The sequence below is a fragment of the Crotalus tigris genome, unplaced genomic scaffold, assembly GCF_016545835.1.
Source record: "Crotalus tigris isolate CLP2741 ecotype Arizona unplaced genomic scaffold, ASM1654583v1 scf7180000020145.1122116, whole genome shotgun sequence".
Classification (NCBI taxonomy): Eukaryota; Metazoa; Chordata; class Lepidosauria; order Squamata; family Viperidae; genus Crotalus; species Crotalus tigris.
Genome location: NW_024097874.1, coordinates 1 through 25,755, shown reverse-complemented (window position 1 = coordinate 25,755; position 25,755 = coordinate 1). Strand labels below are relative to the sequence as shown.

Here is a 25,755-nt window from a genome sequence, read left to right as displayed (position 1 = left end):
GAACGGCTCTCCGATCCCCTTCAAATCCCTCCCCCGAGCCCCCTCCTGCCCCACAGCCCAACTTCTTGGTGCAGCCCGGCTCCCAGCTGAAGCCTCCTGGTGTTTTCCGGAAGGTTTGGCACCGCCGTTCCCACGTTCCCCTCTAGCTGCTGAGGAGGATCAGCCTCCCAGTGCCTGGAGGGGAGGAAGGGGACTGGGGCCCAGAGGGAGCGTGGCTGGAGGGGGCTCCCCTCCGAGGGAACCCTGCTAGGAGGCGGCCAGGGGCATCTGGAAGGCGGGTGACTGAGACCCGAGAGGTGTCCAGATGGGCTTTAGGAACTGCAGCATCTGAATCTGCCTCTTACGTGCCCAGATTCCCTCTGTGGTGACTGCTGCATCCCTGTTGCTCTCTGCCCATGTCAGGGAACAGCCCTGTCTGCGGAGGTTTTCAATTTTAATTGCAGCCCTTTTATGGGCTGTATAATCTACACTGAAAAAGAAGCTCTCCAGTGTTTTTACACAAAACTTGCCAAAGAGATCAAGATGCTTCTGTGATGTAGTTAGAAAGATAAAATAATTATAGGTCAAGTGACAAGCCTGGGAGCTCTAACTGCCTCCACTTCTCCGAGGCAGGCAGATCATCCTCAAAACAACCAAGGTGCAACTGATTGATGGACAAAGGACAGTGGGAGATCCAGGGGAGAAAGGAGGCATTTATCTTATGATTTTCACATACAAAATGTTAGAATTGCTTTTCCACTTCTGTACCCACACGGCTTTCCAGTAAAGTATTCTCTTGGAGGGAAAAAAAAAAGACTCAGGACTTTCTCTCCTTGGCTAGCAGAGTAGGACAGTTGACAGATACAAAAATGAGCAGGCACTATGTAACTTACTGTAAATAAGAAGCTGTTTTAGACCTTGATATTTTAACTTTGCTGTTGGTTCACCTGTTAACTACTTTGCCTCTCTATATACCAGATCGATGAAGGTTAAATTGGTTGTAAATAGAGGTAGAACTTCATAAATTTTGGGCCTGCTTCGTAAGGGAAGGAAACTAATATTGCTCCACTATATTTATGAATATTCAAGTGGGGGGGGGATAATATATATAAATCTGTTTTTGTCCTTTTGATGCACATTTTTCCTTCTTTTAAATGTTCTGTATATCCTTGTTTTGTTTTTTAATTTTTTTTTCAAGTTTGTAATTTAAATTAATTTTTCAAATAAAATATTTTTTTTAAAAAAGCCACTTTACGAGAAGCAAATTCATGGGGCTGCTCTTTATCTATTATCTAAACTGCCTCTGAATTCATGGAAACATAGCATTATAGGCTTGGAAGGGGCCCTGGAGGTCTTCTAGTCCAACCCACTGCTTAAGTCAGAAGCATTATACTATTCCCACTCAAATGGTTGTCCAGTCTATTTCTGAAATAGACCTCATTTTAACAAGCTTCCACCCATTACTTCCACCCTTTACTTCTTGTCCTAAAATTCCACCCTTTATTTCTTGTCCTGCCCTCAGGTGCCCTAGAGAATAAGTCAATCTATTCTTCTTTGTGACAGACACTCAAGTACTGGGAGACAGCTATCATGTCCCTCCTAATGACAGTTTATCATCTTTGTTTCTCTTCTCTGTACACTTTCTAGGGTCTCAACAACTTTTTTATACCATGATGACTAGAACTGGACACTTTATTCTAAGTTTGGTGTCATCAGCCCTGTGTAAAGCAATTCTATCTCTTCTTGCTGTCTCAACACTATTCCTTCTTGATGCAGCTTAGGACTGTAATGGCTTTATTGTGGAACTGCAGCACAGTACTGTCACAAGTGCTACTTGTCCACTTATCATGAGGCACAGGGATACACAGGGATACACAGCAGCCACCATTTTCAAGGCACCAACAAACCCTTAACACAGTCTATAAAGTGTTAAGGTAGCAAAACAGAAGAGTCTATCCCACTCCCACGTGACAGTGACCCAGAAGCAGCCACCATTTTGACAGAGAGGGAGGCATGGCAAAATGGCAGCTGCTTCCAGAACTCCACTGCATGGCCCAGGGATGAATCCAGGGTACAGTTCAAAGTAATGGCTGCTTCCACGAAGAAGTCACGCAGCCAAGAGATCCGTCTCCTGCCCGGTGTCCCCGCTGAGGTTCAGAGATCTTCAAAAGGTATGGAGGAGGAGGGTGTGATGCCTGATAGGGTAGGAGTCAGGCCTAAGGATTGCAGGGATCCAATAGAAGTAGGGACCCTGTGAGAAGGGAGACGCCTATGGGGACTATGTGGGGAACCTATGGGGGAGGGAAAGGCCTATGGGGACCTGTGAGGGAGGGAAAGGCTCAAGAGGACCCAAAGGTTAGAAGAGGGGAGGCCTTTGAAAGGCAAATATAGGCCTGTGCTAGGCCTCCAAGAGCTTCTCCAAACTCTGAGGTAGCTAGCCACTGTGGGTAGTTCAGTAAGGTAATCTTATTTAACCACTATTAGAACATGCAACCAAAACTGGCAGACCCGGTTACAGTTATATCTCGAGGACTACTTATGTGGTGGAAAGGGAATTACGGTGCTCATAATCTGGAGGACAACCAGATAGAAGACAGAAACTCCACATCTCTGTTCCCATAATCAGAAACCTTTTTTATCTTCTGTGTGAGTCCTCTGGTGTACCACCATATTGGAATTCTGATTGAAACTTTTGCCACAATCGGGACACTCAAAGGGTTATTCTCTTGTGTGAGTTCTCTGGTGAATCACCAAGTGGGATTTCTGACTGAAACATTTCCCGCAAACAGGACATTGAAAGGGTCTCTCTCCTGTGTGAGTCCTCCGGTGTATCACCAGGACAGAATTATCACGGAAACATTTCCCACAATCGGGACATTTAAAGGGTTTCTCTCCTGTGTGGGTCCTCTGGTGAATAACCAGGTGGGAATTCTGACTGAAACTTTTTCCACAAACAAGACATTTAAAGGGTTTCTCTCCTGTGTGAGTCCTCCGGTGTATCACCAGGATAGAATTCTCACTGAAATTTTTCTCACAATCAGGACATTTAAAGGGTTTCTCTCCTGTGTGGGTCCTCTGGTGAATAACCAGGTGGGATTTCTGACTGAAACATTTCCCACAAACAGGACATTCAAAGGGTTTCTCTCCTGTGTGAGTCCTCTGATGTATCATGAGGTGGTAATTTTTAATGAAACTTTTTCCACAATTAGGACATTCAAAGGGTTTCTCTCTTGTGTGAGTCCTCTGGTGTATCACCAGCTGGTAATTGTAACTAAAACATTTCCCACAATCAAAGCATTCAAAGGGTTTGTCTCCTGTGTGAGTCTTCTGGTGACTCATGAGCTGCAATTTTGTAATGAAACTTTCCCCACAATATGGACACTGATATGATTTCTCTCCTGTGTGAGTCCTCTGATGTTTCACTAGATTGGAATTCTGACTAAAACTTTTCCCACAAAGAGCACATTCAAACGGTTTCTCTCCTGTATGAGTCCTCTGATGTATCACCAGGTTGGAAGCGTGACTGAAATTTTTTCTACAATCGGGACATTCAAATGGTTTTTCTCCTGTGTGTGTTCTCTGGTGACTCATGAGCTGCGATTTTCTAATGAAACTTTTCGCACAATCAGAACATTCAAAGAGTTTCTCTCCTTTGTGAATCCTGTAATGAATCACTAGGCTGGAGCTCCGACTGAAACTTTTCCCGCAATCAGGACATTCAAACGGTTTCTCTCCGGTGTGAGTCCTCTGGTGTATCACCAGGCTGGAACTTTGATTGTAACATTTTTCACAATCAGGACATTCAAAGGGTTTCTCTCCGGTGTGAGTCCTCTGGTGTATCATGAGGCAGTAATTTTTAATGAAAGTTTTTCCACAATCAGGACATTCAAAGGGTTTCTCTCCTGTGTGAATTCTCTGGTGTATCACTAGGTGTGAATTGTAACTAAAACATTTCCCACAATCAGAGCATTTAAAGAGTTTGTCTCCTGTGTGAGTCTTCTGGTGACTCATGAGCTGCAATTTTGTAATGAAACTTTCCCCACAATATGGACACTGATATGATTTCTCTCCTGTGTGAGTCCTCTGATGTTTCACTAGATTGGAATTCTGACTAAAACTTTTCCCACAAAGAGCACATTCAAACGGTTTCTCTCCTGTGTGAGTCCTCTGGTGTTTCACCAGGTTGGAATTGTGACTGAAACCTTCCCCACAAACTGGACACTCATACCATTTCTTTCCTATGTGAGTCCTCTGGTGGTTCACCAAGTAAGAATGCTCACTGAAACGTTTCCCACAATCAGGACATTCAAAGGGTTTCTCTCCTGTATGTGTTCTCTGGTGCATCACAAGGTGGGAATTTGCAATGAAACATTTCCCACAATCACAACACTCATATGATTTCTTTTTTGTGTGCATCGTCTAGTGTATCATCAGGCTGGAGTTCTGACTGAAACTTTCCCCGAAATCAGAGCTTTCCAAGGGTAAAATGGTTGCTGAAGATGTGAAAATGAAGAAGAAAAACACATATATTAAAGATAAAAAGCAAACATGCCACAATGCTAAAATAACATCTTACATTAGTTATGATTAATTTGACACATTGCAAAATTACTGAGATCCAAGTTCACATTTGCATTCAACCATGAAATTCTCTTGTTGACTTGGGTCAATCACAAATTCTTAGTACGGCACGTATTTGACAGAATCTCTGTAATGAAGATCAATACAACATATAACATAGAATAATAGAGTTGGAAGGGACCTTGAAGGTCTTCTGGTCCAACCCTCTGCTCAAGCAGGAGACCCTATACCACAGGGATCTTCAACCTTGGCCCTTTTATGACTCATGGACTTCAACTCCCAGAATTCCTCAGCCAGCATGCGTGGCTGAGGAATTCTGGGAGTTGAAGTCCACAAGCCATAAAAGGGCCACATTTGAAGACCCCTGCTATATCATTTCAAACAAGTGGCCATCAAATCTCTTTTTGAAAGCTTCGACTGATGGAGCATCCAAAATCTCTGAAGAAAAGCTATTCCATTGTTTGATGGCTGTAATCGTTAAGAATTTTATTAAAAATTCTGAAACTGCAATTTATTATTCTCTAAAAGAGACTTGGCTAACAGCCCAGAAAATAAGATTCATTCAGCCTTGAACACCAGCTGTGTGAGACTTAGCTGTGCTTTCTATTTACTGAAAAAACAAACCTGTAAAAGCTTCTAATTTAACTCATCATTATGGAAGAAGACCAGGAACAAACTTTTCTTATGGAGGAAAATCAGGAACAAATTCTTGCTATGTTGAAAGCAATTTATCAAACCCTTCTTACAGCTGGCGACAAAATGAGAGCTTTCAGAAAAAAAAGGAGAAAGCAGTACAGATATGCAAACTCAAACTTTGATTATAACTAAAACATCAACTAAAGATAAAACCAGATTTGAAAGAGGGGTTTGAAAGCGGGTCAAAGAGGCCATCTATGTCATTTTGCACTACTCAGGTGACCCTGAAGACACAGATGAGCCTCCAGGGAGCTTTAACAACTTGCTAAAAATGCAAATGAACAGCTATCTGCAAGGAGTATAAATCCTTCAATTCCCCACCATCCAGTCAGAGCTGAGGAAGCTTCTTGGATGAGAAGAAAAGAAAAACAAGAAAGTCCAATTGCCTCGTGAAAAAGCATATTTGGGATTAAACCAGATAGTTTTCTTTTAGGCTTCCTAGATAAATAACTTGAAAAAAAAATTAGAACATTGATGTTATATATGTTGATGGTGGCAGCAGAAAGTTAGATAAGAAGCATAGAAAGGATAAAGGAAAAGAAGAAACTGGAGTAAGGAGGAAAACACCAGCAAACAGGAGCACAGCGAATGAATGGCTGCACGTGGAGTCGGAGGCAGCCGGCAGCAGAGAATGACAGATCCAGCTCAGGAGCCCTACTCAGCAACCCAATGCTGGAAAAGAGGGAACTGAAAGCAGTGAATCGGCAGCTGAACAGCAGACAAGAAGGGAGACTGATGGAGGCAGCAGTATATTCAGGAATAGCCTAGACCCATACTCCAATCTAGGCAGCCCGGCTCAGAGACCAACTCTGCAGCGAGTGGGAGATCAAACAAATTCCTAATCAACCTAGCTGGCAACTTTGTCATCGAAAAGGTAGAGGAGGGAACTAGAAATAAAGCTATACTGGACCTAATTCTTACCAATAGAGAAGAAGTGATAGAAGGAGTTGAAGTTACCGGAACCTTGGGTGAAAGTGACTACGTCATACTGAAATTCAATATAATGCAAACACAGGCAATAGAAAATAATCCAACCAGTGTCTTAAATTTCAAAAGAGCTGATATTAACAACCTAGGAAAGATTCCATGGATGAAATCCTAAAATGGAAAACAACCCAAGAAGCATGGGAAACTCTGAAAAATGCGATCATAAAAGCCCAGTCCGGCACAATACCACTGAAAAAGAAAAAAAATCAAGAAGAAACCAGCATGGCTGCACAAAGATCTCTCTTTGACAAACTGAATGACAAAAAGGACAAGTACAAAAAATGGAAAGAGGGACAAATAACTAAGGCTGATTATCAGCAGACAGCCAAAACATGCTAAGATGGTCAGGAAAGCAAAGGCTCAGAATGAACAAAGGTTTGCAACAGAAATCAAGGACAATAAAAAAAGATTCTGTCAACATATTAATAACAAGAAAAAATCAAGAAAATTGTAGATCTACTAAAGAGAGAAGGTGCAAGGAAATAAAAGACAGTAGGGAGAAAGCAGAGCTGCTTAACTCATTCTTTGCAGCAGTCTTCACACAAAAAGAAATTATAGCTCAACATACCAAAAAAACTACGGCAAAAGAGAAACTAGAAACAAAAATTAAAATAAGCAAGAAAATGGTAAGAAAACATCTTGCTGACCTTGACGAATATAAATCATCGAGAAGCGACAGATTACTTCCCTGAGTTCTGAAGAAGCTGGCAGATGTTATCTCAGAACCATTGCACTATTTTTTTTTTTCAAAAATCCTGGAGCACCAGGGAAGTACCTGAGGATTGGAAAAGGGATGATGTGGTTTGCATCTTCAGGAAAGGAAAAAACAGACCCAGGAAAGTGCAGACCAATCAGTCTAACATCAATACCTGGGAAGATCCTGGAAAAGATAATGCAGAAGCAGATCTGTGAACAACTAGAAGCAAATAAAGTTATAAATAGTAGAGGGACCTTGGAGTCCTAGTGGACGATCACTTGACTATGAGCCAGCAATGTGCAGCAGCTGCCAAAATGAACTTTAATGTGGAGAAAAGAAAAGTTTTACATTTAGGCAGGAAAAATCAAAGATACAAAAACAGATTAGGCGAGACTTGGCTCAAAAACAGTAACTACAAAAGGGACTTTGGAGTCCTAATGGATGATCACTTGAATATGAGCCAGCAGTGTGCAGCAGCAGCCAAAAAAGCTAATACAATCCTGGGTTGTATAAACAGAGGCAGAATCAAGATCAGGTGAAGTATTAGTACTGCTTTATAAAACCCTAGTAAGATCACACGTGGAATACTGCAACCAATTCTGGTCACCATACTACAAAGAAGATGTTAAGCCTTTGGAAAAAATTCAGAGAGGAGCAACTAACATGATCAAAGCCCTGGAGACTAAAACATATGAAGAACGGCTGCAGGACTTTGACTTGACTAGTCTAAAGAAAACAAGAAATAGGGGTGACATGATAGCAATATTCCAGTATTTGAGGGGCTGCCACAAAGAAGAAGGGACAAATTATTTTCCAAGGCACTTGAAGGCAGAACAAGAAACGACGGATGGAAACTAATCAAGGATAGGAGCAACCTAGAAACAAGGAGAAATTTCCTGACAGTGAGAACAATTAACCAGCTGGAAAAAAATAGTTTTCGCCTTCGGAAGTTGTGGGTGCTCCCTCACTGGAGGCTTTCAAGAACAGCCTTTTGCCTGAAATATATAAAGTCTCCTGCTCGAGCAGGGCATTGGACTAGATGACCTCAAAGATCTCTTCCAACTGTTATTGCATATCTTAGTTGCTTCTCTGCTTCTTCACTGTGGAGGAAACCAAACAGCCCAACTTGCTCCCGGCTTCTCCTCCGACCTGCCCTCCACTCACCTGCCAGCTGATGCTTCGATCCTTGGAAGAGCCAGAGAGCCTCCCTGCACCACACCCTCCTCCAATGAGTGACCCGGTAGAGGAAGTTCCTCTGTCCTTCGCCTCACTTCCCAGCCTTTCTAGCAATACGGTACTTTGTGGCTTTAATTCCTTTAAAGCCACGCTTTGCAGCAGTAGAGTTCCAAACTGAATAGCAAGCTGTCAAATGAAATCCTGAGGGCAGGGTGCTTCTCCCAAAGCTTGTCCTTGTGAGCCTACAAACAGTAGGGAGCTTCAGTGCAGAGTCAATTAGCAACCAAATAGAGATGCCAACAGGTACAGAGATGAAAATGAGTGTAACAGCTGCTTGAAGCCTCCCTCAGCACTAAACAGTTAAATGTGTTGCTGCCAATCTAACAGGAAAAAAGCCCTGTCCCTTGTGGCCTCCCTTGATTGTCAGGATCCCTCTCCTTTTGAAATCTCTGAGCGCAACTGCTGATAGCAGTTAGGAAATACCCTCATTGAGGCTGGCATTTTGCTGTATTGTAGAGCGTTGTTTGGTGTCTGATGGCTCCTGTGCCTAATTTCATTTTATTCTTGGGGAAGATGCAACTCTGTTGGTGGAAAGGGGGAATCAAGTTGTTTTTTGGATACAGCTTCATTTTTCGAGATGAAAACCCCTTAAAACGGGAGAAAGAAGGCAGGAAATGCCCCTCCAGGCGTCTCGACATCTCTTAAGCCAGGGCTGCGGAGATTCCCCTCGCGGGGGAGGGGCGCCAGGTAGGCAAGGACGCTGCGAGAAGGGGAGGGGGGAGGAGGAGAATCCCCAGGGGCGGGAAGGGGAGGAGGGAGGGAGAGGGAGGTGGGCTTCCCCCAGTTGCGCCTCCTCCCCTTCCGAGTCTCCGCCTCTCCTTGCCAGTTTTTCTGCTTCGTGGGAACCGCTGCGGTACAGCTTCTCCTCCTCCTCGGTTGCTGCTTCTGCGAACGGCTCTCCGATCCCCTTCAAATCCCTCCCCCGAGCCCCCTCCTGCCTCGCAGTCCAACCCCTTGGTGCAGCCCGGCTCCCAGCTGAAGCCTCCTGGTGTTTTCCGGAAGGTTGGGCACCGCCGTTCCCACGTTCCCCTCTAGCTGCTGAGGAGGATCAGCCTCCCAGTGCCTGGAGGGGAGGAAGAGGACTGGGGCCCAGAGGGAGCGTGGCTGGAGGGGGCTCCCCTCCGAGGGCGGGAACCCTGCTAGGAGGCGGCCAGGGGCATCTGGAAGGCGGGTGACGGAGACCCGAGAGGTGTCCAGGTGGGCTTTAGGAACTGCAGCACTTGAATCTGCCTCTTACATGCCCAGATTCCCTCTGTGGTGACTGCTGCATCCCTGTTTCTCTCTGCCCACGTCAGGGAACAGCTCTGTCTGTGGAGGTTTTCAATTTTAATTGCAGCCCTTTTATGGGCTGTATAATCTACACCAGTGATGGCGAACCTTTTAGAGACTGAGTGCCCAAACTGCAACCCAAAACCCACCTATGCATCATTGAGTGCCGGATGGGTATGGCCCACTGGGTGGGCGTGGCTGCTATGGTAATGGCAGACTGGGTGGGACTAAAAAGTTCAATCAATCAATTTCAACTTTGCAAGATTTTTTTTTCCTACGAGAAGTTGAAATTGAACCAACCCAGCTGAAGGCCTAGGACTGGGGTGATGGCGCGCGTGCCCACAGAGAGGGCTCTAAGTGCCGCCTTTGGCACCTGTGCCATAGGTTCGCCACCCCTGATCTACACTGAAAAAGAAGCTCTCCAGTGTTTTTTACACACAAGTTGCCAAAGGGATCAAGATGCTTCTGTGATGTATTTAGAAAGATAAAATAATTTTAGGTCAAGTGACAAGCCTGGGAGCTCCAACTGCCTCCACTTCTCCGAGGCAGGCAGATCTTTCTCAAAACAACCCCAAGTGCAACTGATTGACGGACAAAGGACAATGGGAGATCCAGGGGAGAAAGGAGGCATTAATCTTATGATTTTCACATACAAAATGTTAGAACTGCTTTTCCACTTCTGTACCCACACAGCTTTTCAGTAACATATACGCTTGGAGGGAAAAAAAAGACTCAGAACTTTCTCTCTTGGCTAGCAGAGTGGAGCAGTGGACAGATACAGAAATGAGCAGGCACTATGTAACTTACTATAAACAAGAAGCTGTTCTAGACTTTATACAAGTTAAATGCAATATAGATTATTAACAAAGGGCTTTGATATTTTAACTTTGCTGTTGGTTCACTGTTAACTACTTTGCCTCTCTATATACAGATCGATGAAGGTCAAATTGGTTGTAAATAAGATAGAACTTCGTAAATTTTGGCCCTGCTTCATAAGGGAAAGAAACTAATATTGCTCCACTATATTTATGAATTAATTTTTCAAATAAAATATATATTTTTTAAAAGGCCACTTTACGAGAAGCAAATTTATGGGGCTGCTCTTTATCTATTTTCTAAACTGCCTCTGAATTCATGGAAACATAGCATTATAGGCTTGGAAGGGACCCTGGAGGTCTTCTAGTCCAACCCACTGCTCAAGTCAGAAACATTATACTATGCCCACTCAAATGGTTGTCTAGTCTATTTCTGAAATAGACCTCATTTTAACAAGCTTCCACCCATTACTTCCACCCTTTATTTCTTGTCCTAAAATTCCATCCTTTACTTCTTGTCCTGCCCTCAGGTGCCCTAGAGAATAAGTCAATCTATTCTTCTTTGTGACAGACGCTCAAGTAGTGGAAGAACGCTGTCATGTCCCTCCTAATGACAGTTTATCATCTTTGTTTCTCTTCTCTGTACACTTTCCAGGGTCTCAACAGCTTTTTTATACCATGGTGACCAGAACTGGACACTTTATTCCAAGTGTGGTGTCATCAGCCCTGTGTAAAGCAATTTTATCTCTTCTTGCTGTCTCAACACTATTCCTTCTTGATGCAGCTTAGGACTGTATTGGCTTTATTGTGGAGCTGCAGCAGAATACTGTCACAAGTGCTACTTGTCCACTTATCATGCGGACCAGGGATACATGGCCTGCCCTTTTGGAGATCTCCTGGAGGCAGCCACCATTTTCAAGGCACCAACAAACCCTTAACACAGTCTATAAAGTGTTAAGGTAGCAAACAGAAGAGTCTATCCCACTCCCACGCGACAGTGACCCAGACGCAGCCACCATTTTGACACAGAGGCAGGCATGGCAAAATGGCAGCTTTTTCCACAACTCCACTTCATGGCCCAGGGATGAACACAGGGTATAGTTCAAAGTTAATGGCTGCTTCCACAATGCAGTCACGCAGCCAAGAGATCCGTCTCCTGCCCGGTGTCCCCACTGAGGTTCAGAGATCTTCAAAAGGTATGGAGGAGGAGGCTGTGATGCCTGATAGGGTGGGAGTCAGGCCTAAGGATTGCAGGGATCCAGTAGAAGTAGGGATCCTGTGAGAAGGGAGATGCCTATGGGGACTATGTGGGGAACCTATGGGGGAGGGAAAGGCCTATGGGGACCTGTGAGGGAGGGAAAGGCTCAGGAGGACCCAAAGGTTAGAAGAGGGGAGGCCTTTGGAAGGCAAATCTGGCCCTGCGCTAGGCCTCCAAGAGCTTCCCCAAACGCTGAGGTAGCCACTGTTGCGCTTAGCAACTTGCACATTCATTTGACGTTTTCATCAGAAAGAGAAGGGTGTGTGAGTAGTTCAGTAAGGTAATCTTATTTAACCACCATTAGAACATGCAACCAAAACTGGCAGACCCGATTACAGTTATATCTCGAGGACTACTTATGTGGTGGCAAGGGAATTACGGCGCTCATAATCTGGAGGACAACAAGATAGAAGACAGAAACTCCACATGTTGGAATTCCATAATCAATATACAAAAACCAAAACTCAAGAGCCTTTTTGAGGAATCCCACAACTTCTGCAAAAGAAAATATCCAGTAATTTCTGCTGATTACCAGAAACAGGTAGTTAGCCTTTATCAAAGTAAAAGTTTCCACTTTTTTCTCTCCACCTACTGGTCTAAATCTGAGATGTGTTGAATAAAAAGGATCAGGCCAGAATTCAAAGAGTCAGTTTCTTACCTACACTCTCAAAGGGAGATCAGGAACAAAATTCAAGCCTTCTCTACACTCATCAACTTTTGCCTCATGTGGATTTTCTTGTATGCGATAAAGAGTGATTTGCGCCTGCAGTACCACCCCACAGACTGGACATTTGAAAGATCTCCAGACTTCCAGTTCGTCACACAGGCGCCATGGACGGTTGGGAGACTTGTTCTCTCTCCCCCGTTCAGTTTTGCATCGCTGGGGGCCCCTGAAAAGTTGCTCCGAAGAGGCGACCAGCAAGGAGGGGCTTTCGTTGGATCCCGAGAGAGCAGCAACTTTCCCGTCAGACCAGGCAATTCCTCCAAACCAGCGGACGAAAGGACCGGCCATAGAAATATGGCTCGTCCCTAGGCTGCAAACAGCTGAAGTCACACTACCATCTGGCAACTTCAAAGCAGCATGGACAGGACTGGGTGAGGTTTGCCTCTCTTACATCCTAACTACTTAATTACCTGCATAAGCTGCTAAAGTACTTTCCCCCCTATGGTGAGGGAAGGGGGATTCTAGCCCTCCCTCCAGAAACAGCAGCTATCAACCACTTTGGAGTTTAAAATGTTGGAAAAATACTGAGATTTTAATTGGAACCTATTTCCTAAAATTGGTGGATTATAAGATTTGCAACTTTTTGCTCTCTCTCTATATATTTCTTCCTTGATTTTTATTCTAATTACTATTGAAGATTTGTGGTTTTTTCTGCTTAAAATAGAGGGGGGGGGGGAAAAACTAAAAAGATCCAACTAACTCTAAGATGTAAACCAGAAGGAATTTGAAGATAAACAAGAAAAACAGATGAAAGAGAAGATAAATACTTCGGGACAACTGCATCAAACTGGAAAAATAAAGAGACTACTGGCTAAATCAACTAGTCCTCTTAAGAAAACATCAACTGGACGTTCTTATCAATATCAAACAATAGCCACAACAATACAAGATATTTTTGATAATTTAAAGGCAAAAATATGAAAAATGACCTGGCAGAGGAAAAAAGCTAGAATAAGATTGAAAAAGATTGGGGTTCTGATCTATATATGAGATCTAAAACAGAATATATCTAAATAGATAGAATATGTATTCTGAACACAAGACATTGTAACAATTTGAGATAAAGAAAGTTTTGGTCATATAAAATCTAGAAATATGTTGAAATAAGAATATTATATTATATTAAATGGGTAAGATAGATGGTAGAATTTATATATAAGGTGTGTATTTAAAATATTAGAATGTATGAACAAATTGGAATAAAGGAATTGTGCTTAATTAAAAATTTGGAAAATTAAATATTAAATGTAATCTGAATATCTACAAATAATTAAGATTTGAATTTAAGATATTGTTATGAGTTGAGACAAAGGTTAAGTAAAACTTAAAAGTATAAGTACTAATAATTAAATTTGTATATGGATTTGTGGTATAAATGTTGGTGATTTATTTTTATTTTTTATTTTCTCTTTCTGGAAAGGAAGAAAGGAAGGAAGTAGAAGGAAGAAAAGAAAAGAAAATTATTAGCTCCAAATGTGAGATAGGAGACTTAGAAATTGGGATCATTTAAAACTTGGAAATGATAAATATTAAATGTTAAACTTAAAGATCAATGCGAAATTAAAGTTAAGAAAAACTTACTAGGTTATTGTCTAAAAGGTGGAATGTCAAATTAATTAAGATATGTATAGACTGAAGATTATTGATGAATACTAGAAAAGTATTTTTTGTTTGATTAATAGAATAAGAACCGTATTGGTTTGAACATGACAGTAGATATCATGGGGGAAAGAGAGAGAATTAGTTTGTTGTAATAATTTGAGATTTGTACTGATGATATTCAAATGTAACAGAATTACTGTGCTCAGCCGCCACGCTACTTTTCAAATATGTACATGTAATATTGTAAAATCAATAAAAAACTTGAAACATCAGAAACCCTTTTTATCTTCTGTGTGAGTCCTCTGGTGTACCACCATATTAGAATTCTGACTGAAACTTCTGCCACAATCAGGACACTCAAAGGGTTTTTCTCCTGTGTGAGTTCTCTGGTGAATCACCAAGTGGGATTTCTGACTGAAACATTTCCCACAAAAAGGACATTTAAAGGGTCTCTCTCCTGTGTGAGTCCTCCGGTGTATCACCAGGACAGAATTCTCACTGAAACATTTCCCACAATCGGGACATTTAAAGGGTTTCTCTCCTGTGTGAGTCCTCTGGTGAATCACCAGGTGGGAATTCTGACTGAAACTTTTTCCACAAACAAGACATTTAAAGGGTTTCTCTCCTGTGTGAGTCCTCCGGTGTATCACCAGGTTGGAATTCTCACTGAAACTTTTCCCACAATCAGGACATTTAAAGGGTTTCTCTCCTGTGTGAGTCCTCTGGTGTATCATGAGGTGGTAATTTTTCATGAAACTTTTTCCACAATCAGGACATTCAAATGGTTTCTCTCTTGTGTGAGTCTTCTGATGACTCATGAGCTGGAATTTTGTAAGGGAACTTTCCCCACAATATGGACACTGATATGACTTTTCTCCTGTGTGAGTCCTCTGGTGTTCCACAAGATTGGAATTGTGACTGAAACGTTTCCCACAAACCGGACACTCATATGATTTCTCTCCTGTGTGAGTCCTCTGGTGTTTCACCAGACTGCAATTCTGACTAAAACATTTCCCACAAAGAGCACATTCAAACGGTTTCTCTCCTGTGTGAGTCCTCCGATGTATCACCAGGTTCGAACTGTGACTGAATTTTTTTCCACAGTCAAGACATTCAAATGGTTTGTCTCCTGTGTGTGTCCTCTGGTGAATCATGAGCTGGAATTTCGTAATGAAACTTTTCCCACAATCAGGACATTCAAAGAGTTTCTCTCCTTTATGAATCCTCTGATGAATCACTAGGCTGGAGCTCCGACTGAAACTTTTCCCACAATCAGGACATTCAAAGGGTTTCTCTCCTGTGTGAGTCCTCTGGTGTATCACCAGGCTGGAACTTCGACTGAAACATTTTTCACAATCAGGACATTCAAAGGGTTTCTCTCCGGTGTGAGTCCTCTGGTGTATCATGAGGTAGCAATTTTTAATGAAAGTTTTTCCACAATCAGGACATTCAAAGGGTTTTTCTCCTGTGTGAATCCTCTGGTGTATCACCAGGTGTGAATTGTAACTAAAACATTTCCCACAATCAGAGCATTCAAAGGGTTTGTCTCCTGTGTGAGTCCTCTGGTGACTCGTGAGCTGGACTTTTGTGATGAAACTTTCCCCACAATATGGACATTGATATGATTTCTCTCCTGTGTGAGTCCTCTGGTGTTTCACCAGATTGGAATTGTGACTGAAATTTTTCCCACAAACTGGACATTGATACGATTTCTTTCCTATGTGAGTCCTCTGGTGTTTCACCAAGTAAGAATTCTCACTGAAACGTTTCCCACAATCAGGACATTCAAAGGGTTTCTCTCCTGTATGTGTTCTCTGGTGCATCACAAGGTGGGAATGTGTGATGAAACATTTCCCACAATAACAACATTCATATGATTTCTTTTTTGTGTGCCGTGTCTGGTGTATCATCAGGCTGGAGTTCTGACTGAAACTTTCCCCCAAATCAGAGCTTTCCAAGGGTTTCTCCATGGTGTGAGTTATTTAATGTATCGTCAAGTTACCACGCTCCCTACTTTGGGTGCACTTGTGATCAAAAATATGTGTGATCCCTTGTTTAGAGGTGCTTTGATTCAAGCCGTTTTCTTCCTCCCAGGGCAAGGCTTGTATTGCTGTCTGCCCTGTGTGACTATCCAATTGACCTTTTCCTCCCCACTGGCTTCCAGATACTTCCCTCTTTTTGTGAATGGAAAAAATAATCTCCTTTGATCTTTTCATATACAGGTAGTCCTTGACTTACAACCACAATTATGCCCAAATTTATGTTGCTAAGTGAGGCACTTGTTAAGTGAGCTTTGCCCCATTTTACAATTTTTCTTGTCAATTTATCAATTTGCTGCAATAGTCATAAGTTTGTAAAATGAGTCGTAAGTCACTTTTTTCAGTGCCATTGTAACTTTGAACAGTCACTATATGGACAGTTCTAAGTCAAGGACTACCTGTAATGTTTCCTTGAGTTCTGCATACTCTACTTTTTCCAGTTTGTAATCTCTTCTTGATCACGTCCTGGAGAAGGAGAAGAATTATGTGGGGTTTTTTTTTTTTTTGAAGGAAATGGAAAATATTTTCATTTCAGGCTTGATTTGCTTTCCTTTTTAACGTTGCTTGTTATTCTCAGTTGTCTGGAGTGCTCTTATTGGCATCCTCTTTGTCTATAAGATTCAAAGAAAAGTATAACTTATTGTTTTTAAAATGGTTGCTGAAGATGTGAAAAGGGAAAAGGAAAAACACATACATTAAAGATAAAAAGCAAAGATCCCACAATGCTAAAATAATGTCTTACATTAATTATGATTCATTTGACACACTGAAAATTGCCAAGATACAAGTTCACATTTGCATTCAACCATAAAATTATCTTGTTGACTTGGGTCAATCACAAATTCTTAGTACGGCAATTATTTGATAGAATCTCTGTCATTAAGATCAATACATCATATAATATAGAATAATAAAGTTGGGAGGGACCTTGAAGGTCTTCTGGTCCAACCCTCTGCTCAAGCAGGAGACACTATACCACAGGGGTCTTCAATCTTGGCACTTTTATGACTTGTGGACTTCAACTCCCAGAATTCCTTAGCCAGCATGCCTGGCTGAGGAATTCTGGGAGTTGAAGTCCACAAGTCATAAAAGGGCCAACTTTAAAGACCCCTGCTATACCATTTCAGACAAGTGGCCGTCAAATCTCTTTTTGAAAGCCTCGCGTAATTAAGATTTTGATGGCATGACTATTTATGATATGACATGCTTAGGGAATGATATAATAGCAGTGATTTTTGGAAATACAAAGAAGAGCTTTTTAACATTTATGGTGGACATGTAATAAAGGAAATATTGGAGTAGGATACACATCTTAATAGAGAAGACTCTTAAAGAGAATATAAAGATAAAACCAGATTTGAAAGACGGGTTTGAAAGAGGGGTCAAAGAGGCCATCTATGTCAAAACTGAACAGCCCTCTCTCAACAGAGGGGAGGGATCCGACATCATCTATCTCCAGTCTACAACACAGTCCTTTCAACAGTTCCAAGAAGGCTCCACACACATTTGCACTACTCAGGTGACCCTGAAGACACAAATGAGCATCCAGGGAGCTTTAACTCACTAAAAAATGTAAACAAACAGCTGCCTGCAAGGAGTATAAATCCTTCCATTCCCCACCATCCAGTCAGATTACCCAATTTTGATGCTTGTCTGAACTCAAAAGGTTTCGTTAATGTATCAGCCAAATTATTTTCAGAGGTGCAATGCTTTAACTCTATTTTATTCTTTACTGCCTCTCTTACATTGCAATATTTGATATCTATATGTTTACTCTTACTTCCGACGCGTCCTCCTATTGCCCTTGTTATACATGCTATGTTATTTTCCCATACTGGCATAGCCCTTTTTTTGTGTCAATATTTACATCTTTTAGTAGTTGTACATACCAAGTTAATGCCAAACAAATCTCTGACAATGCTATAAATTCAGCCTCTGCAGTTGAAAACGCCACTGAGGATTGTTTTCTAGATTTCCATCCGATTACATTGCCGGCAAACAATATTATACAACCTGTGTTTGATTTTCTATTATTTATATCACTTGCCCAGTCACGGTCTACATAGCATTGTATAGATAGGTTACTGGATGGTCTTATCCATAACCCTAGGTCCATTGTTCCTTTTAAATATCGTAATACTCTTTTTATCCCTATCCAGTGTTGTTGTTGTTTTGGTGCTGATGTGTGTCTACTCAATACGCTAACTGCATTGGTTATATCAGGCCGTGTCCACTGGGATAAATATAATAAACTATGGATCACTGATTTATATTTCTCTTTATCATATTCTGTGTCATTTTTCATCTCCACATTATTCTGGAAACCTAAAACCATAGAAGTAGATACAGTGTTACATTCAAGTATGTCATGCTTCTCCAATAGCTTTTTTATCTTTTTTTTGTTTGGCTTATTATAAATCCTCCATTGTTTTTAGTTTTTGTATCTCTGCACCCAGGTAATACTTTATCTCTCTTAGGCAGTGGTTCTCAACCTGTGGGTCGGGACCCCACTTGGGGTCGAACGACCATTTCACGGGGGTCGCCAAAAAACGCAGTCCGCCATTTTTTCCCCTTTTCCTTAGCTGTGCTACTCCCTTTTATTCTATTGGCTTTTGAAAGCCAATAGAATAGACTCTCTTGAATAGAGTCTAATCCTATTGGCTTTCAAAAGCCAATAGGAATTGTCCAGGCTGTCTCTGCCCTGCTGAGCCCGCCAAAAGTCCCATTCTGCAAACGGTGCTGCACCAGTTGAGTAGTCTTCGACTTACGACCGGTTGAGTAGTCTTTGACTTACGACCGGTTGGGGGTCGTGGCATTAAAAAGGTTGAGAACCACTGCTCTTAGGCTTTTTAATTTAAACGTCTTTTCCAGTTGTTTGTGAATGATGTTTTGTAACTAAACATATATTATGTACATAGGCCAACAGCAAGTATTCTGCGCCCTTATATAGCGCAGTGTATAAACAGGGATCTGCTTTACTGCTTTTAAATCCTAATTTCTTTAGAGCAGCATCTAAGCATTGATTTCAGTTCCTAGCTGACTGTTTTAACCCATAGATGGCTTTCTTCAATTTGTATACATATCCAGTTTGCTTTGTTTCATAACCTGGAGCTTGTGTCATATATATATCTCCTCTTCCAATTCAGCGTTTAAATATGCAGTGGAGATATCATAATGATATATGACATAATCACGTGCAGCAGCTAAACCTAACGCTAGCCTTATTGTTTCACTCTTAACTGTTGGTGCAAACACCTCATCATAATGAACATTTTTTCTTTGTGTGAATCCCTATGCTACTAGTCTTGCCTTCTGTTGCAGTTCATTATTTTGTAACACCTTCTTTTTATATACCCACTTACATCCTACGGCCTTTTTTCCTTCTGGTAATCTCATGGGCGAGAACACTTGATGCACATCCATAAATTCCTGTCCATTGTTTTCTTCCATTTTTCTCGTTCTGGTTTCGGTAAGGACATCATCATTGTGAGGTTTATAACACACACTACATACTATAACCTCATTTGCCTTATAATCTATCTTGTATTTATTAATTCGTTCCTATACTGGACTTAATGCAGACTAAGAGAGAAGAAATGAAAGAGCAACAAGTATATTTGGGGGCTTCAGGCAAAAACATACAAAGATGGTTGCAGGAATTGGGTAAGTCTAGTCTACAGAATAGAAGGATGAGGAAGGACATGAAAGGAATGTTCCAATACTTTAGGGTCTGCCACAAAGAAGAAGGGGGCCAGCCTATTCTCCAAGGCACCTGAAGGCAGAACAAGAGACAATGGATGGAAACTAATCAAGGATAGGAGCAACCTAGAAACAAGGAGAAATTTCCTGACAGTGAGAACAATTAACCAGCGGGGAAAAAATAGTTTTCGCCTTCGGAAGTTGTGGGTGCTCCGTCAATGGAGGCTTTCAAGAAGAAACTAGACAGCCATTTGGCTGAAATATATAAGGTCTCCTGGTCGAGCAGATGACCTCAAAGATCTCTTTCAACTGTTATTGCATATCCTAGTTGCTTCTCTACTTCTTCGCTATGGGGGAAACTGAACAGCGCGACTTGCTCCAGGCTTCTCCTCCGACCTGCCCTCCACTCACCTGCCAGCTGATGCTTCGATCCTTGGAAGAGCCAGAGATCCTCTCTACACGCCACCCTCCTCCCATGAGTGATCCGGTAGAGGAAGTTCCGCTGTCCTTCGCCTCACTTCCCAGCCTTTCTAGCAATACAGTACTTTGTGGCTTTAACTCCTTTAAAGCCACGCTTTGCAGCAGTAGAGTTCCAAACTGAACAGCAAGCTGTCAAATGAAATCCTGAGGGCAGGGTGCTTCTCCCAAAGCTTGTCGTTGTGAGACTACAAACAGTAGGGAGCCTCAGTGCAGGGTCAATTAGCAACCAAATAGAGATGCCATTTTAGAGATGAAAACCCTTAAAACGGAGGAAGGAAGGCAGGAAATGGAGCATCTATTCTACTCGGAACAAGGGATTCTCCATATTTTTGGGAGGAGAGCCGTGTGAGTCTATGGGAGCCCAAAACCGTAGGAGCGAAAAGTGATTAGCCCTTTTGCAGACTAAGAGTCAGTTACGCATTTTAATGCAATTGGTTAGTCAGAAAAGGTGCTACCGGACTCCTCTTGACATACTGTATAAGGTTAGATGTTGTATCCAGCAAATTCCGGCGTCTAATGCCAGGGTGAAGTGCATCAACAGCTGCAGCACTTTCTCGCCCAACTTCAATAGCGATGAATTCCTAATTTGCATTTAGAGATGCAGATTAGCACATGCAACCATCTTTTTTAACCTGGATCCCTGTTTTGGGTCTTGGGGCTTTCCATGAAGGGTGACGGTCCTTTGCTGTTCCCGGTTGGAGGTCTTTAGCATTGCTCGGCGGCGCCTAGTCGCCCCCTCCCCGCAGCGCTTCAGCGAAGGAGTTAAAAGCAGAGAGTTTTGCGCCTAGAGAGGAGGCAGGAAAGGAGAACAGGGGCTGGGAATCCAGCTGGTCTCTCGACGTCTCTTAGGCCAGGGCTGCGGAGATTCCCCTCGCGGGGGAGGGGCGCCAGGTGGGCAAGGACGCTGCAAGAGTAGGAGGGGATCAGGAGGGGGGGGAGGAGTAGGAGGGGGAGTCCCCAGGGGCGGGAAGGGGAGGAGGGATTACTCGGGGGAGGGAGGGAGGGAGGGAGGCAGAGCGAGCGAGGTGGGTTTCCCCCAGCTGCGCTCCCTCCCCTTCCGAATCTCCGCCTTTCCTTGCGAGATTTTCTTCTCCGTGGGAGCCGCTGAGCCGCCGCTTCTCCTCGTCCTCGGTTGCTGCTTCCGCGAACGGCTCTCCGATCCCCTTCAATTCCTTCCCGCAATCTCCCCTCCTGCCCCGCAGCCCAACCTCTTGGTGCAGCCCGGCTCCCAGCGTGGTGCCTGCTGGTGTTTCCCGGAAGGTTGGGCACCGCCGTTCCCACGTCGCTGCTAGGGAGGATCAGCCTCCCAGTATCTGGAGGGGAGGAAGAGGCTTAGAGGGATCGTGGCTGAAGGGGGATCCCTCCCGTGCTAGAAGAGGCCAGGGACATCTGGAAGGCGGGTGACGGAGACCTGAGAGGCGTCCAGGTGGGCTTGGCCAATGGGAACTCTGTCCGGGTGGTTTGCTTTGAGATGCATCACCTGAATCTGCCTCTCTTACATGCCCAGATTCCCTTTGTGGTGACTGCTGCATTCCTGTTTCTCTCTGCCCACGTAAGGGAACAGCCCTGTCTGCAGAGGTTTTCAATTTTAATTGCAGCTCTTTTATGGGCTGTACAATCTTCGCTGAAAAAGAAGCTCTCCAGTGTTTTCTTACACACAACTTGCCAAAGAGATTGAGATGCTTCTGTGATGTATTTAGAAAGATAAAATAATTTTAGGTCAAGTGACAAGCCTGGTGGCTCTAATTGCCTGCAGAACATTATGGGGAAGAGAGACTGGCATGCACCAGAGGCAGGTTAGTTGAGCTCAAATGAGGCTGGAGTTGTTGGAATAAAATCCCTTTTGGAGAGTTTTGTTTATGTTCTATTGAGCTAATCCTCCTCCTAGTTGTTCCATTACAAGCTTTCCTTTCCAATTTTCAGTTTTTCTCCAAATTTCATGTCTATAGAAGGTGCAGAATTTCTCGGAGTCTCTCCACTTTCACTTTCCCCTTCTGTAAAGATTTCTGAAAATATTTTAATGCAATGTAAAACTTTGGAGGTTTTCCCAGTTGCAATCTATGGCTGTGAAAGTTGGACCATAAGAAAGGCTGAGCGTAAAAGAATTGAGGCCTTTGAACTATGGTGCTGGAGAAGACTCCTGCGAGTCCCTTGGACTGCAAGGTGTTCAAACCGGTCAGTCCTAGAAGAGATCAACCCCGACTGCTCTTTAGAAGGCCAGATCCTGAAGTTGAAACTCAAGTACTTTGGCCACCTGATGAGAAGGAAGGATTCACTGGAAAAGGGCCTAATGCTGGGAAAGATTGAGGGCAATAGAAGAAGGGGATAACAGAGAATGAGGTGGCTGGATGGAGTCACTGAAGCAGTAGGTGTGAATTTAAATGGACTCCAGAAGGTGGTAGAGGACAGGAAGACCTGGAGGAACGTTGTCCATGGGGTCGCGATGGGTCGGACACGACTTCGCAATTAACAACAACAAAACCTTGGAGCACTTTAGAACCTATTAATTCCAGCCTGGCGCAGGGATGATGGTATTTTGAAAGGGCTTTTTTAAAGTTGAGGGCAGAGGTCCATTTTCTCCAAGTACTTTGAAGGGATAAATCACTGTCTAGACCAGTGGTTCTTAACCTTTTTGAATGAATCGCCCCCTTGAGCCAATGAGGAAGATGTCTCGCCCCCCTCCCCCAACATAACCTCTCAATCACAACATAGGAAATAATTCTTCAATTTATGCAAACACTTGTTTTGTTTTCTTTAAAATTGTCATCAGGACACATCGATGCAAATAATTTATTTCCAGTCTTCTTCCCATATCTCAACTGTGTGAAAAATTTTGATGCCACCCATCACTTTATTCCCAAACTTCGTGATACATGTATATTTCATTATTATCTTATTTATTCAAGACACTTAAATGTAATGACCACTGAAAACAAAATTCAATTGTAAGAAAGTAAAATGCCCGAAAAGAAAAACAGTAACATTTAATGATTGAATTACAAGTGAAATTTAAGACGCAAAAAGAAATATAAAAAGGGTAGAGGCTGCTGCGCAACGTGCATGAAGATAAGCAATGCGTATTCACATATGTACGGCGTTTTGTACTGAAGCTAGCTGGAGGAACATTTGAAAACAATTCAATCCATTAATTGCGAGTGATCTGATGTTTTTGTACAACAGATATACAGCAATTCACTGTATGAAAAAGTATCAAAAGTGTCCCCAAAACTTCTCGCTCCATCGCCCCCATATCACCCCCTTTTTGATCCTTCACCCCCACGTCGCCCCTTTTTGTTCCATTACCCCCCTGAAAAATCAAATTGCCCCATGGGGGGGTGATATCGCCCAGGTTAAGAACCACTGGTCTAGATACGGGATTCCCAACCCTTGGTCCGTGGACTGATACTGGGCTGTGGCATTCCCGCAACTGGGCCACAGAAACAAGCGAAGCCCCATCCTTGTACTAAAGTTTCTTTTATTGAAAAGATTTTGGCTTCAGTAAAGTCAGGCTGGCTCTGGATTTTGTACTCATAAAAAGAATCCAATTATATTTCATCTTTAATTATCAAACATAGAAAACCCCAATTCTGCCTTCTCTGGATTCTGCCATAAGAGGGAGAGAAGGGGGAGAACAAAGGGGCTTTATGGCCCTCACGTCCTTCAGTACACTTCAAAGAGCTGAATGCTGAATGTGTGTTTATTATAACCTCAAAGTGTTAGCACCCAAGAACATTACCATAACAAAGAAGGGTATTTGCCTTTCATGTAGTTATCTGAAGTCTCCATCCAGACGGAAGAAAGAAGAAAGGGGGTGGAATTGTGATACTTGAAACTATCACTGGAAGGGGGGTTGATTGGGTGGGACTACTGGGGAACCCCTTAAAACCTTGAATGGGAGAGCTTGAACCCCAAGTCCTGTCTAGCATGCCTGCAACCATTTTCTCTTAATAAAGGATTCCTGTTGGAAGAATTATTCCAAGAGTTCTGTCTTCTTAAGATGCAAAGTGGGGTGGGTCCTTACATTAGACAGGACTTGCAAAATTAATCCACCTGGAAAGGAGACCCTTGCCGGGGGATTTTGCAAAAATTTACCATGTCAGACAATGGAGCAAGAGAGGGGGAAAACTCCCTGGAAAGAGAGCCGCTGACCCAGTTGGAACCTTGCCAGATGTTGGGATCCGAGAGGCCAGATTCCTCAGGAGAAGAAGTGGTGGAGACACAGGACCACAAGCCTCGCTGGTCGATGGGCGTTGGAAAGAAAAGTGAGTGGGGAAAGGAATCAAGAAAGGTGACCCTGAGACGGGGGACCAAGCAACCAGAATGGAAGCAGGAGATGGAGAAATCCCTGCACGCAAGTGAAGAGGGAGAAAGCTGGGCACCGTACTCAGACTGGATCCTAGAGAAAGCTATTGACTTGATGAAGAGAACTCTCAGCTCCCTAGGAGAGGAGAATCCTGAGCCCTACGGCCGCCCCAGCTCCTGGAGCCAAAAGGAGAGACACCGAGGGGGACGTGGAACCTGCAACCCCAGGGACATTTACTGATCCAGGAGCTCCCACCCCCTACCGGACCACAGATGGAAATCTGGACGGAAGACACTACCACCCACAATGGAGGCACCGATCCATTCCAAGACGTCCCCCGTTGGAGGTGAAATTCAAAGGGGAGCCAACACGCTTGGGGTTTTTCCTAACCCAAGTCCTCAGCTACATGGAGGAATATGGGCAGGACATCCCCAGCGACAAAGCCCCGCATCCGGATCGTGCAATCGCCCTGGATGGACCAGCTGCGGATTTGGGTATTGAACTTGCATGCTCCATGCCCCGAATCAGTAACTTCACCGTTTCATTCCTCTTGAGAAGACGATTTAAACCCCCTGGCCGTCGCAAAGCCGTGAAAGAATCCAACGATGAGGCAGGGCAAACGCCCAGTGGCTGAGTATACACAAGAATTTCGGGCCATTGCCAGCAAACTGAATTGTCCAGAAGACATCCTCCTTGGCCATTTCAAAGACGGACTAAACTATGATCTATATGATGCTTGCCTGCCCCGAGGGGACCCACATCGACTTGAGGAATGGTACGTCTTGGCAGAGGAAGCAGAGATCGACATATTGAAGAGGCATCGCCGAGGAAAACAATGGAGCCGGCCCCCGCCTGAGCTGACACACCAACCGGTGAAATCATCGGATACAGCCAAGAAGCAGAAGCAAATGGGGTGTTTCAAGTGCGGAAGAGAAGGGCATCGAGCTGTAGAATGCCGCCCAAAGGCCCCCCCAGCACAACCCAGACAGATCCCCAATCAACAAACCCGGAAAGTATTCAGCTAAGCCAAAAGAAACAGCCATGAAAATGATGGAAATTGCAGAAACCCCCACCTCTGCTCACCAAGGGGAAAGAACTCCAGCCTACACCACAGGGACGGTGGATGCCTCAGATGACAGCTCGGAGGGCGACCCCCTGGTAAGTGGATGCATCACACCCATCTTCAAAACAGTGACTATATTAATCCCCCCCATGCCCGAAGCTGTGAAGGTGAAAGCCTGAATAGACTCTGGCTGCACCCGCTGCCTCATTAGCCCAACACTAGTGGGGAATCTGGGCATCCCATCCAGGAGACTGGAACAACCAAGCTCATTTGGCCAGCTAGATGGATCCATAGCAGGGGGGGTGCCAGCTACCCTAGCCACTCTGC

The 25,755-nt window shown here is 43.5% G+C and overlaps 1 pseudogene; it reads right to left on the bottom strand.

The window, feature by feature from the left end:
- Nucleotides 1-1,561: 1,561 nt before the first annotated feature.
- On the bottom strand, nt 1,562-20,926 carry LOC120318209 (annotated as a pseudogene).
- Nucleotides 20,927-25,755: the final 4,829 nt, after the last annotated feature.